Below are 14105 nucleotides of genomic sequence, written 5' to 3' on the forward strand. Positions count from 1 at the left end.
ACTGTCACTCCATATGCTGGCCTGCATGAGCCACAGAGCCCTCCCCAGCCATGCGTGAGCCAGAGGCCACCCTGCAGCAGCTCTCCCAGCGCACAGCTCAGATTCATTAGCTGCCATCTCAGCTACAGAGGAAACTCCTGCCTCCCTTCCACAGTAACAATGAAGTGAGTGACCCATGAAATGAGACTGACGGGGAACATCTTGCATAGACTGGTGTCACATTCCCAGCTTTGCTGGCACAGCTGCATTGAGCACTTACCACGCTGGCAAGGAAACCCAAGCACATGATTGGCTGGAGCCCCCCCGCCCCATGTCCAAGCTCACCAGTTGCATCACCTGCCCTCATAGCAATACCCCCAGGAGAGGATCACCAAGTCAAGCTTTCCCAGCTCACATTGTTCTCTTCACTGTGCTGATGAGAGCTTTAGGAGCATAAGCCAGGCACAGGATTTCAGCTGAAGGGCAGACAGGAACAGAAGAATTATGAGCCCAGTGGGTCCTTCTAGCCCATGTCTCTCAGAGCAGCCAGTGCCAGCTACTGCAGGAGAAGGTGAAAGATACCTTGTGTGGACAGTTAGGGGGAAGCTTCTTCCTAGTATGTGTCCTGAGCAATGGAGTTGGTATTCTGTCTCATTTTATCATCATGGAGGCACCAGCCATGACGTCATGGTTAAGGCTGAGCTGAGTTTTACACTTGAACCAAGCCTTCCACTGCTTCACTATGCATGAAGAATGCACATGCCCTCCCAAATTCCAGCACTTACACTTTGGTACAGAATTCATCCTCTGAGAATTTACAAGTGAATCAATTGGTTTGTTAGCTCAAATTGATTTGAAAATGGGTCTTTTAAGAAATTTATCCCCTGGTGTCAGCCCTTCTCCACCCCCGTCTCTCAGAATGATCTAAATAATGGAATAATACAGATTCTTCAAACTTTCCACCAAGTTAAAACTCACTTAAATCCTAAGCACTGGTTATGTGTGAAGAAATAATTGAAGATTAATGGTAATTTCTTGTAATTATTTTTCATAACTGAACATTTATCCTTCAGTAGAGGCTGGGGCAGAAAATCTTCTCCTGCACCATAGCACCACCAGGAGAAAAAAGGCATAAAAATAATCTAGTATGTCTTTAAAGATCCAATTACTCTAATCTGGGATTACAAACACTCCTAGGGATCAATCGTAGGTAGCTGGACGGCATCACTAGAGGGCAGAGGTGAGGCTGACTGAGTTGCCCTAAATGTGCATTTCCTTAACTTAACATGTTTGGATTGCTTTTAAAGTTTAACCTTGACTCTGAATTTTCTGAGTTTATAACACTTGGTTTCGGATAATTACAAAATCCATGTAACATTTTTACCCTAAACTGCCAGCATGCGCTTTCAACCTTATCTCCACCTCAATGTAGCTTCGATTTGGGAACACTGATGTAACTGGAGATGTTTCCATTCTCCATACAAATGGTGATTCCTTTTTTGAATCCCCCAGTCTCTCAGGCATCTCTTGTGGCAGTGAGGTCCCTGGGTTGTGTGGGGGATTTGATTAATAATTTATATTTACTTTGCACCTTCATCCCAAAGCATTTCACAAACTATGAAGAGGAATCAATCTCTCAGCACAAAGCTATGTTATGTAGCAGGGATTGAGGAAGAATCCCAGCTCTGGGGGGGGGGGGGGGGGTGCAATGACAGAGACTGGAGCTAGGCAACCTGGAATCTGAGCAGGACCTTGTGGAAACACCCCAGTGCTTGCAAATTATTTGAATGATCCCAAGAGGCCCAGAAATTAGCCATGAGGGAGAGGAAGCATCATTTTCCTGGTTCAGAGGCAGGGGTAGGGAGGTGCTGGCAGCACAGCACCCCCGAGCTATACACTGACCACTTGTTCAGTCCTGAGCACCTGCTTAACCATGATGACCGCTTCCAGCTGCACCTGGGGCTTTCCCATTCATGTGTTCTCTCTGCAATCCTCTGCACCAGGAAGAGACAATATCCTCAGCCAGAGCTAGACTGTGAAAAGTAAGATCTGCCAGCAACTAGGTGAAAGCCCATCTCCACAGAACTTGATGTCTGGCAAGTGTTCTCAGCCCCAGGGCAGGGCCCAGGGTGCAGAGCTATGCCAGCAGGATGAGCTGGATGCAAGCAGACAGGATGCACATCTGATGGGAAGCTCCTCATGGACAATACTTACTTGTAGCATTACAAAAGCAGCTCACAGTGAGATTCCACTGCTCTTTCTCCCCCCAGACAGGACAGTCCTTCCAAACAACAGCCTCATCAGATATCATCCAAGCGGCTGCCTCGGCCTCCCACATCAGAGTGACAAAACCACAGCTCAGAGTTGGCCCTGGGGGACATCTTATGGAAGCCAATTGGGTTACAGCCAGGATAAATTTGGACCACAGGCCCTAAACACAACAAGCTTAGGACCCCTCATGATGGCAGTGTCCCTCCCCTGCCCATGCTGTGAGCGCCATGGTAAAGCCAGTCCTCTGCAGAGCAACAGCAGGCAGGTGTCAGCTGCAGCTAGTAACCAAGCAGACCAACCTAGAGGCTTCATTCTTCCAGAGCTTATAGCCACTGCCTTAAAATCAGGGCTTTTCCTCTCCCCCGCTGGGTGAGGTGAGGTGGGGTACAGTGCAAGGATGTGGTATGATGCCATAGTCATCCTGCCTCACAGACACTAACTCTCCGGTCAAAGAGGACAGCATGGGACTCTCTTCCCCCTTCCTCCATACCAGAGCTCAACACTGCTCCTTAAAGGTGACCACCAAGGAGTAAAAATCAGGTCATGCCCTTTCCTCCTCCTCTCCAAGCAAGGCCAGGACGGGCTCTTCAGAAAGTTCTTATCCTGCTTGCTTTCTCCCTGTTAGAAATCAGATCTTGTCTACCCTGTTTTTTCCTGGAAAACCCTCTGGACAACTGGAGAGCTAGTAGGTTCATGACCCCACAGGCAACGAGGACAAGCATGATTGTGAAAGGAAGGGATTTCTATTGTTCAAAACACTGAGATTTTTGCTTTGGTTCACATCTCAAATTCCTGACAAAAAGAGTTGGAAGAAAAGGTCTCTAGTTAAAGACTCAACTCCTCTCCACTACAGAGTGAGAAAGCACTTCCTCCAGCTCTCTGGCTCCTCCATTGAGACCTCCAGCAAAAAACAAGATGTGCTCTTCCTGAGATTTCTAAGGTACATAACAAACACTTCTTTAAACAAATGTCTGGCCTGTTCACCTCAAAGCAGCCAAAGGGGAACCCTCCATTTCTGCCTTGGAGGCTGAGGCAGTGCAGCTCTCCATCTCCCTCTAGTGGTCGGATTACATGGTATGGTTTATAAACCTCCTTTTGCTCAGGTAGCAGATACTCAAGGGTTCATTCCCTGCAGATAACCCAACCAGCAGACTCGCTATACACCTCATCTTTAAATGATCCTGGTGCATAGCAGAGGAGTTACTCAAGCTGCCACACCCCCCTGGACCCACATGTGCTGCTGTTGGTGCACACCAAGACCATAAACCATAAAACCTTAAACCATAAAATAATCAGACTCTTCTGGTACCAGCCCCTGACTCGGGCTGTGACATTCTGGCTTCCCTCTACTCATGGAGCTCCAAGACACGCACCGGTATAACCATACTGAGCCTTGAGCTCCTTTGTTTCACAAGCAATGTGGGGGCCTGCAGCTGAGTGTGCTGGCTTCGCCATGTCGTTTGCTCATGGCCCAGATTGGGAACTGTGCCAAGTACGTCTGAATTCACATTGCACGTGGCGTGTTCCAACAATTACTAAATTAGTTTGACAATTTCATATCAGCCCTAGCCACAGGAACAAGCCCATATTAATGATGCTGTGTGAGGCCACCTGTCAGCAGCAGCTCCTGCAGCATGGCACAGCAAGTCAATGCTGCATTGGCTAAAACACCAAAAGCTGCATTTAAACTCCTAGCCCCTTGCAAATACTGTTAAAGCACAAGACAGCCTCCACTCAGCCCCATGCTCCCAAAAAGAGGGCAGGCCTTGCCTGTATCCTTGATGGCCCAGAGCGGCTGCTTGGCAGGATCACCCTCTGCCATGCCAATGTCACTGTCGGGCAGCTGAATAGTGATTGTGACAAGGAGAAAACATGCATCAACCTACTGGAGAGCTTGATGCAGACAGGCTCCAGCCCATGCTCCCAGGCTGCTGCCATTATAACCCACCTGCCTCAGAGGCACAGTCTTTATTGAGCAGTGGAATAACACAACTTGTGCAAGTCACAGCTAGGCAACACCACAACCTGGCACCCCTAACCACACACAAACTTGGTGCAACTCCAACGCTGGTTAACTTTTAATTCCGCAATAAAACTTTCAAAGGGAAAACAAAGAGAGTGGAGGAGACTGGGAGTTTAGATGAGTAAGATTAGGACTAGCCAGGCAAGAAGACTAGAACAGGGATGAGAAGAGCAAGCAAGTCTGGGAGTTTGTAGGCAAGGAGAAAGGGATGAGAACTCAGGTGTGTGGAAGAAACAAGACAGGGACAGGGCAGAAAAGTCTGCACCTCCTAGAGAACACTCCCATCCAAAGGCTGGAATGGAACCCAAGACTCCGGAGTCTCAACATTCCACTGTCAGCAAATGTCTGTGAAACCCTCTGGCAAAGTGTGTTTTATCCCACTCCAGTGCTGGTCCACATAGAGCACGGCAACCTGCTACTGCTATCTGTTATTCCCTTAGCTCGAGTGACAGAGAGCTGTGTGATGGATCTAAAGGTCCCAACCCTGCTGATGACCCATGGGGTGCCAATATGATACCATGTGAGGGAATTTCTGTTTTTTCAGTTTGCTTTTTTAAAAACCCAGGAAATTACATACAGAAAACTACATTGAAAGAACATTATTAAGATTGCAAAGTCAATCACACAAATGTCAGGAAATGCCAGTATTAAGGTGGCCTGTGCACCTTTCATTCAGCCCCCTTGGGCATATGTATTATGATACTGTCTTCAATTACATGATCACATACTATTTTTTCCCACGGTATCCTGATCCCATTCAATGCACAAGCTGGACCTTGTCTGGGGATTAATCAGGGCTGGGTAGAGAAGAAGGCTATTATCTACGGAACCCCTGCCTCAATTGTTGCAGAAGTTGGAAGGTCTGTACAGCATGGGCAGGTGATTGCAGGAAGGGAAAGGATGGTCTCATGGTTAAGAGAGTTAAATGCTGCCCTGGAGAACTGGATTCTATCCCTGCCTCTGCCACAGAGTTCCTGTGGGATGTTAGTCGATTCATTTAACCCAACTCTATCCAGGGGGTCACTAATTGTGTGATTTTCATTTTCTGGGTGCCTGACTTGGTGCTGTAAGTGCTGAGTAAAGGTAGTCAGAACAATCATCTCAGTGAAATATGCTATTTGGTCAAAGTTGAAACATTTGGCAGAGACACATCAGTTTCCAAAAAAATATTCATTGGGAAGGTTCCTGGACTTCTGGTGAGGCATGAAAGACAAATTCTATAGCTGGGTGAGGATGGTATTGGTCTGGGATGTGGGAGACCCATATTAAAGTCCCAGTGGATTTGGAGTGGCCTGAGATGGCCTGCTGCTCTGAATCAGACAGCACAGGGACTTGAACATGGCTTTCCCATGGTCCTGACAAGCATGAAGACATTTCTTGCAAAAATGTTCAAAAGGTTTTGTTTTCGTTCCACTGAGGAACAAAAACAAATGTTAAAACCTTGAAAGTTCCCATGAAACGTAATTGTCCTCCCAGTAGGTCTAGCGCTGAGCACTCACAGCTGCAACAGAAGTCAGTGGGAGCTGTGCTCTGAATGTATAAACTGCTATAGACCAGGGATCGGCAACCTTTGGCCCGCGGCCCGCGAGGGAAAGCCCCGGCGGGCGAGGCCGGTTTGTTACCTGCTGCGTCCACAGGTTCAGCTGATCGCAGCTCCCACTGGCCGCAGTTCACTGTTCCAGGCCAATGGGGGTTGCGGGAAGTGGCGCAGGACGAGGGATGTGCTGGCCGCCCTTCCCGCAGCCCCCATTGGCCTGAGACGGCAAACCGCAGCCAGTGGAAGCTGCGATCGGCCGAACCTGCGGACACAGCAGGTAAACAAACCATTCCGGCCCGCCAGTGGCTTTCCCTGACGGGCCGCATGCCAAAGGTTGCCGATCCCTGTTATAGACTGTTATGAAGGCATGACAAATTAGGCACCCAAAATCAATGGTAACTTTGGACTTAAATCTCGCTGTGCCTCAGTTTCCCATCTGTAAAACAGGGATAATACCTCCGAACCTCACAGGGTTATTCTGAAACACTCAGGTACTACAGTGAAGAGAGGCACAAAAAAAGCCCATGTGAAAATACATAATTCTACCTTCAGAACAAGGTTTGAATAGAGTGCAGTACATGATGCCTGGGGCTGCCCACTGAAGAATGAGAAGAAACCAAAATATATAACAGCTGCTCATTCAGTGAGTATTGTCAATCTTGTGCACTGAATGAGGCAGGGTTCCTGTGAAAAAATAGTATGTGATCATGTAATTATCAACTATTATAATTACAGCTGGTTGAAATGCAGAATTTCCATTTCAGGGAAAATAACATTTCAAAATTTGTTTTTGTTCCAAATCACTGTGAAAACCAGTATTTTCAAATTTTCCTGCAAAATAAATCCCCAATCATTTCAAAATGTATTTTTCTGGCATTTTTTAAATTACTATTATCTTTGTATTATTCCATGACATGCCAATAGCAGTAGATAATATGACCTCATACCATGTCAAGTTATGTCACAATGACATCATATTCTATGCTACTACTACTGGCATGTCATGGAATAACATAAAAACAACAGTAATGTAAAACTAAAAACAATATAAAATAAATTTCAAAATGAAAATTTCAATTTAAAATGAAATTTCAATTTTTTTCTAAAACAAAAAATTTCAGCTTATTTAAAACAGCATTTGCGGACAGAAACCCATTTTGACAAAAGTTTTCTGACCAGCTGTAATCATAAGGCAGCCATCTCCCAAAGGAGCTCCGTGCTGGATGGAGTCATACCTGACTAACCGCATCACAGCTCCCTTCATTCCCCTTTCAGTTACAATTGGACTCTCATCTTCACTTCCTGTCCCAGGTCCCAGCAGCCTTACATAGCTGAGCCATGTGAAACAGATACCATTTCCCACCCAGAGATGGATACACTGCCGTTACCAGAGAGGAGTCTCCTGTATATTCTCTGTCACTGTACAGGTCTCTGCGCTCCTTCACAATATAAGAAGCTATGAAGCAATTGCTCCAGTAGAGTTACACCAGGGATGAATTTGTCTCATTAGGTTTTAGCTCCAGAAATAAAAGCATCTTTACTAATGTACAAGCAGCTACCTCTGAATCCCAGCTTGTCCTGCTCCTTGCATTGTGAGGCCTGCAGGTCCCAGCCCCAGCACTGCGCCACTGGGACCTGTGCCTCTGGACTCCTTCGGCAGTAAGTGCTCAGACCTCAGGCTGAGCGCAGTCAGATACTCAAGGAAGCCCTGTGTTCAGACAGCAGCATGGAAGTGACACCAGAAGGGAATGGCAGATGGGACTTGCTGCCACAAAAATGGACCAGCATATCCTGCAAACTCAGCATGAGGAGATGGAGAACTCCAGTGACTGGGAGTCTGGAGACAGGCAGGCATCACCAGTCATTACCAAAGGGCACCCTGGGGAGTTGAAAAAAGAATGAGGAGTTCATGGAGGATAGGTTCATCAATGGCTATTGGCCAACATGGTCAGGGATGCAACCCCATGCTCTGGGTGTCCCCTAGCCTCTGACTGCCAGAAGCTGGGAGTGGACGACGGGGGATGGATCACTAGATGATTGCCTGGTTCTGTTCATTCCCTCTGAAGCATCCGGCACTGGCCACTGTTGGAAGACAGGACACTAGGTTAGATGGACCATTAGTTTGACCCAGTATGGCTGTTCTTAGGTTCTTATGAGTTACCCCTAGAGGTTCCAGCCAAGATCAAGGCCTCATCGCAGGGAGTCTGGACAAGGCAGCTCTCACAGACAGAAGGGCTGGTCTCACCGTATAGGAGCTGCTAGGAGGACACAGCTGTGCATCCTTTACCCAGCTCTACGCACAGGGGAACATGAAGTGCTTGTGTCTTTATCACTACAATGTGTTTGGCAGGACAGAGGTGGGGGCTGAAGAGAGCAGTGAGCAAACTGAGGAGAGAAAAGCTGATGCCCATGTTCTGGGGCAGACCCAGTGCCCTCAAAGAGGATCTGTGAATGGAGACCTCATCCATCTGTCAGTGGTATTTCAACGGTGCCCATCACCTTGGTATTTAGCTAAGCACCACAGATAAGAGACCCTAGCAATGCAGAGACTCTAGCAATGTTTAGGGGTTACCAATGGTATCATGTGTTAGTTAACAACTCTAACAGGACCCGGCCAGGCAAGGTATCAAGGCTGGGATGGACCATGAGGCTGGATTATGGGATTTGTTAGAATCAGCCAGCACTCAGCAGAGGGAAATTTCAACAATAGGGTCTAGCCCATGTCCCTGGGGTCTGTTGCAATGTTCCCTCTAATTTTTTCCATCCACATGCGGAATAAATTTTATGTGCACCGAGGTATGTGCCTATGTGCGCCACCAGTAGAAACAAAAAACCTAGGTATAATATATATTTTTTAAAAGTTACCATAGGAATAATTATTCCAGCCAGGACTGGCTGCTGGGGAAAGCCGTGTGCTGTCTCTTTAAGACACTCACTGAAAGCTCTCCTGCTCTGTCCTGAGCCCTGTTGTCTCCCCTCCCCCGCTCTGCAGAGATGGGGTACATGGACAGGGGGTGAGGGGGGAGAGAGAGAGAGAGAGAGAGAGAGAGACTGTGTGAACTAGCTGCTGGGGAAATCTCTGATACAGCACTGTCTCTTTAAGAAAGGCACTCAGCCACTCACCATTCACACCTCAGAAGCTCCAAGTCCTCCTGAGCCAGGCTGTCCCCTCTGCCCTGCTCTGCAGAGATAGGATACAGGGGTGGGGGAAGGGGGACACCCTGACATCAGCACCCTCCTCCCTTCCCCCCCTCTCCCGCTCTGCACAACCAGCAGGAGGGTCCCGGCTCCTGGGAGCAGCTGCACTACGGAGCAAGGTGATGGGAGGAGGGGCACCTGAACACATGCTGCCGGCTGTGCCTGCTCTCCTAATCAGCTGGGTGGCACTTGAATCTCTCCTGCGAGGCCGCCCAAGTGCGCAGTTTACAGGGAACACAGGTCTATTGTAATAATTGGACTACAAATTTACCCTAACTGTGAGCTCAACTGTGAAAAATATTGTCATGAATTGTCACAATAATCAGTTATACAAAACTGTTTAAGTAAAGATGTGAGGAGACAGACAGACTGAATTAATTTAAACAGAAAGGTTCTACTGACACCATTCAAGGACTGTGTTAAGATTATGACTGGTAAACAAGAGTACCAGAGGACTGGAAATCAATGGACCAAAAATTAGGAAATTACAAAATTTGGAAATTAGGCCTAATTGGTGGGAAAAAATAATGAGAAGATGAATTATTCCACCCGTCACCTTTTTGGGGCCCTCAAAAAGAGACTTTTGTGCTCCCTTCCATTATGCGGGTGCAGACCAGTGACCACTGCTTGCTAAAAATCTCCAGACTTAGGCGCATCATGTACATATGAGTACGCACATGTGGAATACACATCAGGACCATCACTTGAAGAACCACCCTGAGACACCTGTTGTGTCCCCTTCATGGTTCTCACTGCATAAAGGCATACATCATAATACCCTTATATCTGCTTGTCCTAGACAAGTTACCCACTGTAAAGCACCCACCAGATCCATCAGTTGGCACCACCCAGGGGGCTAGGCAATTCACAGCTTTGGCATCTCCATTTCTGAGACATGGAGTGAAACCCTCAGATTAAAGCAGAAGCGAAGAAACCTCTCCCCTTCCCATCGCCTCTCCTTCTGATGGACAAGTAATGCTGCTTAGAGCTCTGAAAATTCAGATGTGCTTGAGCGCAGGCTCCTAATATAAGGGACGAGTCTAGTTATTTCCATATCTATAGGATAAGGAAATTTGCAGGCTCTGTGGAATAACTCAATTTGCTTTATTTCTGCAGTTCTCACATTATTCAATAAGTCAGGGCTTGGCAAAAAGAAAGCCACGGGTAGAGGGAGCCACTCGATGCTCTAGGGAGAGCAGAGCACAGACTTCCATGTGCCCTTCCCATGAAGAAACCATGAGGGGAGGGAGGGAAAACGAGCTGCTGGAGCCTTAAACCCAGCAAATAAATCTGTTCCCCACCCCCAAAGCAGTAACATGCATAAATCAGATTCTAAACCCTCACCCCATCCCCACCCCACCAGGACAAGGGCCTCCAGGTTGGGCGTCCCACAAATCATATGGAAAGGTGACAGATTTCAAAGGTTACTCACAGCAGCTGACAAATCCTCATTTCTCGTGCATTAACAGGGAAGGAAGGAGACGCAAACACAGCACTAACAAATGATCCACGGATATCAGACCACTTAGTAATATAAATAGTGAGAACAGGTCTGTGTGCAAGGCCTGGCATTTCTAGCCCCAAACCACAACAGGCAAAATGCACCAAGATGACAAAACCTGACTCCTCAAGGAGAAAGGAATCCTATACCAAGAGATCCAGATGACTGAGGAAGACTTTGGAATGCTAAGTCAGGCCTTGCAGTCAACAACTGATAATGTTAACAGCACACCAGGCTTTTCAAATGCACTGGCCAGCAAAGTAATTTGAGATGGGATTTCCGAAGGAAGCAAGCAGTTAGCGAATCCATCTCCAAAGGGAGAGAGCGGCATCTCCTCACCTCAGAGCCTGCAACACATCTGAGCTCAACGTTCTGCCTAACATGTCTCTTTCATGGGCACATGCACACACACCCTGAGACGACAAAGGGGAAAACAGATATGGATGGGGGACACGTGCAGAAGTGAATGCAGGCCCTGAGCCACACACAGGGCCTGTTAAAACTCTGTGAGTGCCACATCCTCTCCAGAGTCCACATAGAGAAGGCTGCCAGGAGCAATGGCCCTGAGGCTCTACTGGGATGCCACACTGACAGGCGTCTCTATTGGGAGGAGTCTGGTCCACTTGAAAGTGGAAGCTCAGTCGGCTTGAAGGTGTTCCAGCTCAGGGATCCAGCCCCAGGGAGGGGAGGAGAGGAGAGGAGTGCCGCTGCCCTTTCATCCAGGACTCCCAGCCCCAAAGGCTACACAGGGACCTTCTCTGCAGCCTCACTACCTAGCCCGGGTTTCTTCCAGCCCTGTAGAAATCCCTAAGGCATTTCTGGCTAACAGCTGGACCAGCTGACAGTGTCATGAGACTGGCTGTTCCACACACAGACAGCCCCTTGTATGGCAGAGAGCTGATTGTCTCCCACCCAAGCCATGCTCACCCAGAGCCACACCTGGCCCTGGCCTGGCAGACTCTTGGCATTTACTTACTGGCAGAAATGGCTTCTGTTCATGAATTATTTGTGCAGATGAGGATGGAGGAGCTGGAGCCAGCCTGGGCAGCAGGGAAAGCTCCTCAGAAGGAGAAGGCCCACCAGCCTAGCACTCCAGGCCAGGCAAGGTATGCCCAGAGAGTGCAGCGCATCCCCCCTGCTTGGCACCACTGAGGCTGCCTCACACTAACAGGCTCTCTGGTTCTCTCTGGCTCTCTGACTAACAGAGCCAAGTGCTGAAGTCTGCAATACTTTGGCCTGATTTCGGTTGTTGGGTTCATGTATGGGTGCTGCTGGGGTTGGTGGCCCATGCTATACAAAGGTCAGACTAGATCAGGGATTCTCAAACTTCATTGCACCCTGACCCATTTCAGACAACAAAAATTACTACACGACCCCAGGAGGAGGGACCAAAGCCTGAGCCTGTCCGAGCCCCACCACCCTGGGTGGGGGACCAAAGCCAGAGGCCCACCGCCCTGGGCAGGGGGGCCAAAGCCAAAGCTCAAGGGCTTCAGTCCCAGGCATGGGGCTGTAACCTGTGCTCCACAACCCAAGGCTGAAGCCCTCGGGTTTCAGCTTTGGCCTCGAGCGGTGGGGCTCGGGCTTCAGCTTTGGCCCCAGGCCCCAGCAAGTCTAATGGCAGCCCTAGCGACCTCATTAAAACAGGGTCCCGACCCACTTTGGGGTCCCAACCCACAGTTTGAGAACAGCTGGACTAGATGATCTGGTGCTCTCTTCTGGCCTTAAACTCTGGCTGCTGACCACACTATGCCATCCATCATCATTCTCTGGACTGCTCCTTCCTAGCTAAGGCACAGACACACTGGGGGGGGGGGGGGGGGGGGAAAGAGGTGCTTTCCAACACTAGGGTGTTACACCAGCCTCACCCACAGGAATGGGAGCTGTAAGAGATTCACATCATTCTGGAAGAAGCCCGACTGGCTCCCCCACTCCCTCTGGAAGCACCAGCTCCTGCAACACTTTTGTTTGTCCTGGTCTGCACTACACCCCTACCCCACACAGAAGCGAAGCTGCTTGCTGCTCTCCATTCTATCTCCATGCACACTCGGGAGCAGTGTCTGGAGGCAGGAAAGCAGGTAGGGCTGTGGGAAGGGTACCCTGCTGCTGTGATTTTCCAGGACAGACAGTAGAAACTTCTCCCTTCTCTGGTACAACAGCAGAGCAGCCCACTCCAAAGCAGAGAGAGCACAGGTCCAGGAGTGGCAATGGGCAGCTCTTGAATGAGAAGATTCTGAGGCAAGTTGCTGTGGAATTACACCAGGAAAAGTAAGGTCAGAACCTGGCCCAATGTCTCTTTGCCTTTGCTCGGGTGGTTCAGGACCCATCACTACAGGAATCCCATCTGATGCCACTGTTTCAAGGGAACACCCGCCAGCAATCTGCAAGCTAACCAAACCTGGGAAAAGGCTGCCAACGAGGAAGCATTTTTACCAGGCTCCCTTCCCTTGGTACACATTAAATCTTGCTGGCAGCATGCACTCTGTTGGGAAAGAGCTGAGTGGGCTTTGCTGACTCCATGGGGTGGGTGGTTCACTATCCAAACCAGATACAGTGCACTCCATTTATAAAAATCACTGATATAAGAATCAACCACATACCGTGATCAAAGCCACTGGAACAAAATTATTCCTATACTAACTAAAATACTCCGCTTGTAAGAATCAAATCATCCAGAGCAGATGTGATTCTTACAAAAGGAGTGCACGGTAAAAGGGGGATGGCAGTGGCTACCTGGAGAGAGAGAGGATCTAGCGTGTGGGCTGAGCAGTCCTGAGAGAAGAGCACTAGAAGCAGTGAAGGTGGCTTGAGCTGAGCTTTGTTATTATTCATTTCTTTGTCGTTAAGGCCAGACCCCAGAAAGGGGTTAGCTGCTGCCCTATGGGCTTTGCTTCTGAGTAGGCTGAAAGAGGCTCCCACTCCCTTTAAGAGATTTATCCCATTGTTAGATGCTCACTTTAATGGTTTCCCATTAAAAGCAGCATGGACAAAAATCCATGAAGGGCAGGCTGGCTTGTTTTACACCCTACAAACACCTTTCACCCCAGAGGCAGAGTCTCCGTACATTGAACAGGTTCTATCCCTTTATCACAGAGCCCAGGGGCAGCTTCTCCCTGTGCAAATAGCAGAGACAATGACCAGCAGCTCATAAATCTCCTCCAGTAGCAGATTTATTCATTCAATTTGTATCGTAGTACCAGATGCAGCAGGTCAGAGTCAAGGGTCAGAGGCTTGGTGGCCAGGATTATTTCTGAACTGGGCAGGGTTCCTGAGCAGGCCTCCCCTCCCCCTGCCCCAACCCATCTCTGCTTCCAGCTTTATCTGGGACAGTTATTTATTAGCACTTATTGTAACAACTTTACTGTTTTTTCTAAATCACAGTGGTTGTGGAGCCAGACAAGTTGGAATGGTAGGATCTTCGCTACCCAGGCTAACACAAACAATTAAATGTGTCTTGTTTATTAAATGGAAAATAAATCCCACTCTCTGCCCTTGCCCCAAGCAGAGATATATATGCCCCAAGCCCCAGTTACATTTCAAAGCACAGGTCCGTGGCCCTGACAAGAGGGGCTGGAAATGCACACACACCTCTTGGCTAC

General features: G+C 48.5%; 1 protein-coding gene across 1 annotated transcript in view; it reads right to left on the reverse strand.

Moving 5' to 3' along the window:
• Positions 1 to 14105, reverse strand: part of CHD6 (chromodomain helicase DNA binding protein 6) — a 193061-nt gene that overhangs the window by 102674 nt on the left and 76282 nt on the right. The window lies entirely within an intron of this gene.

This window comes from Terrapene carolina, unplaced genomic scaffold (genome assembly GCF_002925995.2).
Source record: "Terrapene carolina triunguis isolate 2854851 unplaced genomic scaffold, T_m_triunguis-2.0 Scaffold233, whole genome shotgun sequence".
NCBI classification, from domain to species: domain Eukaryota; kingdom Metazoa; phylum Chordata; order Testudines; family Emydidae; genus Terrapene; species Terrapene triunguis.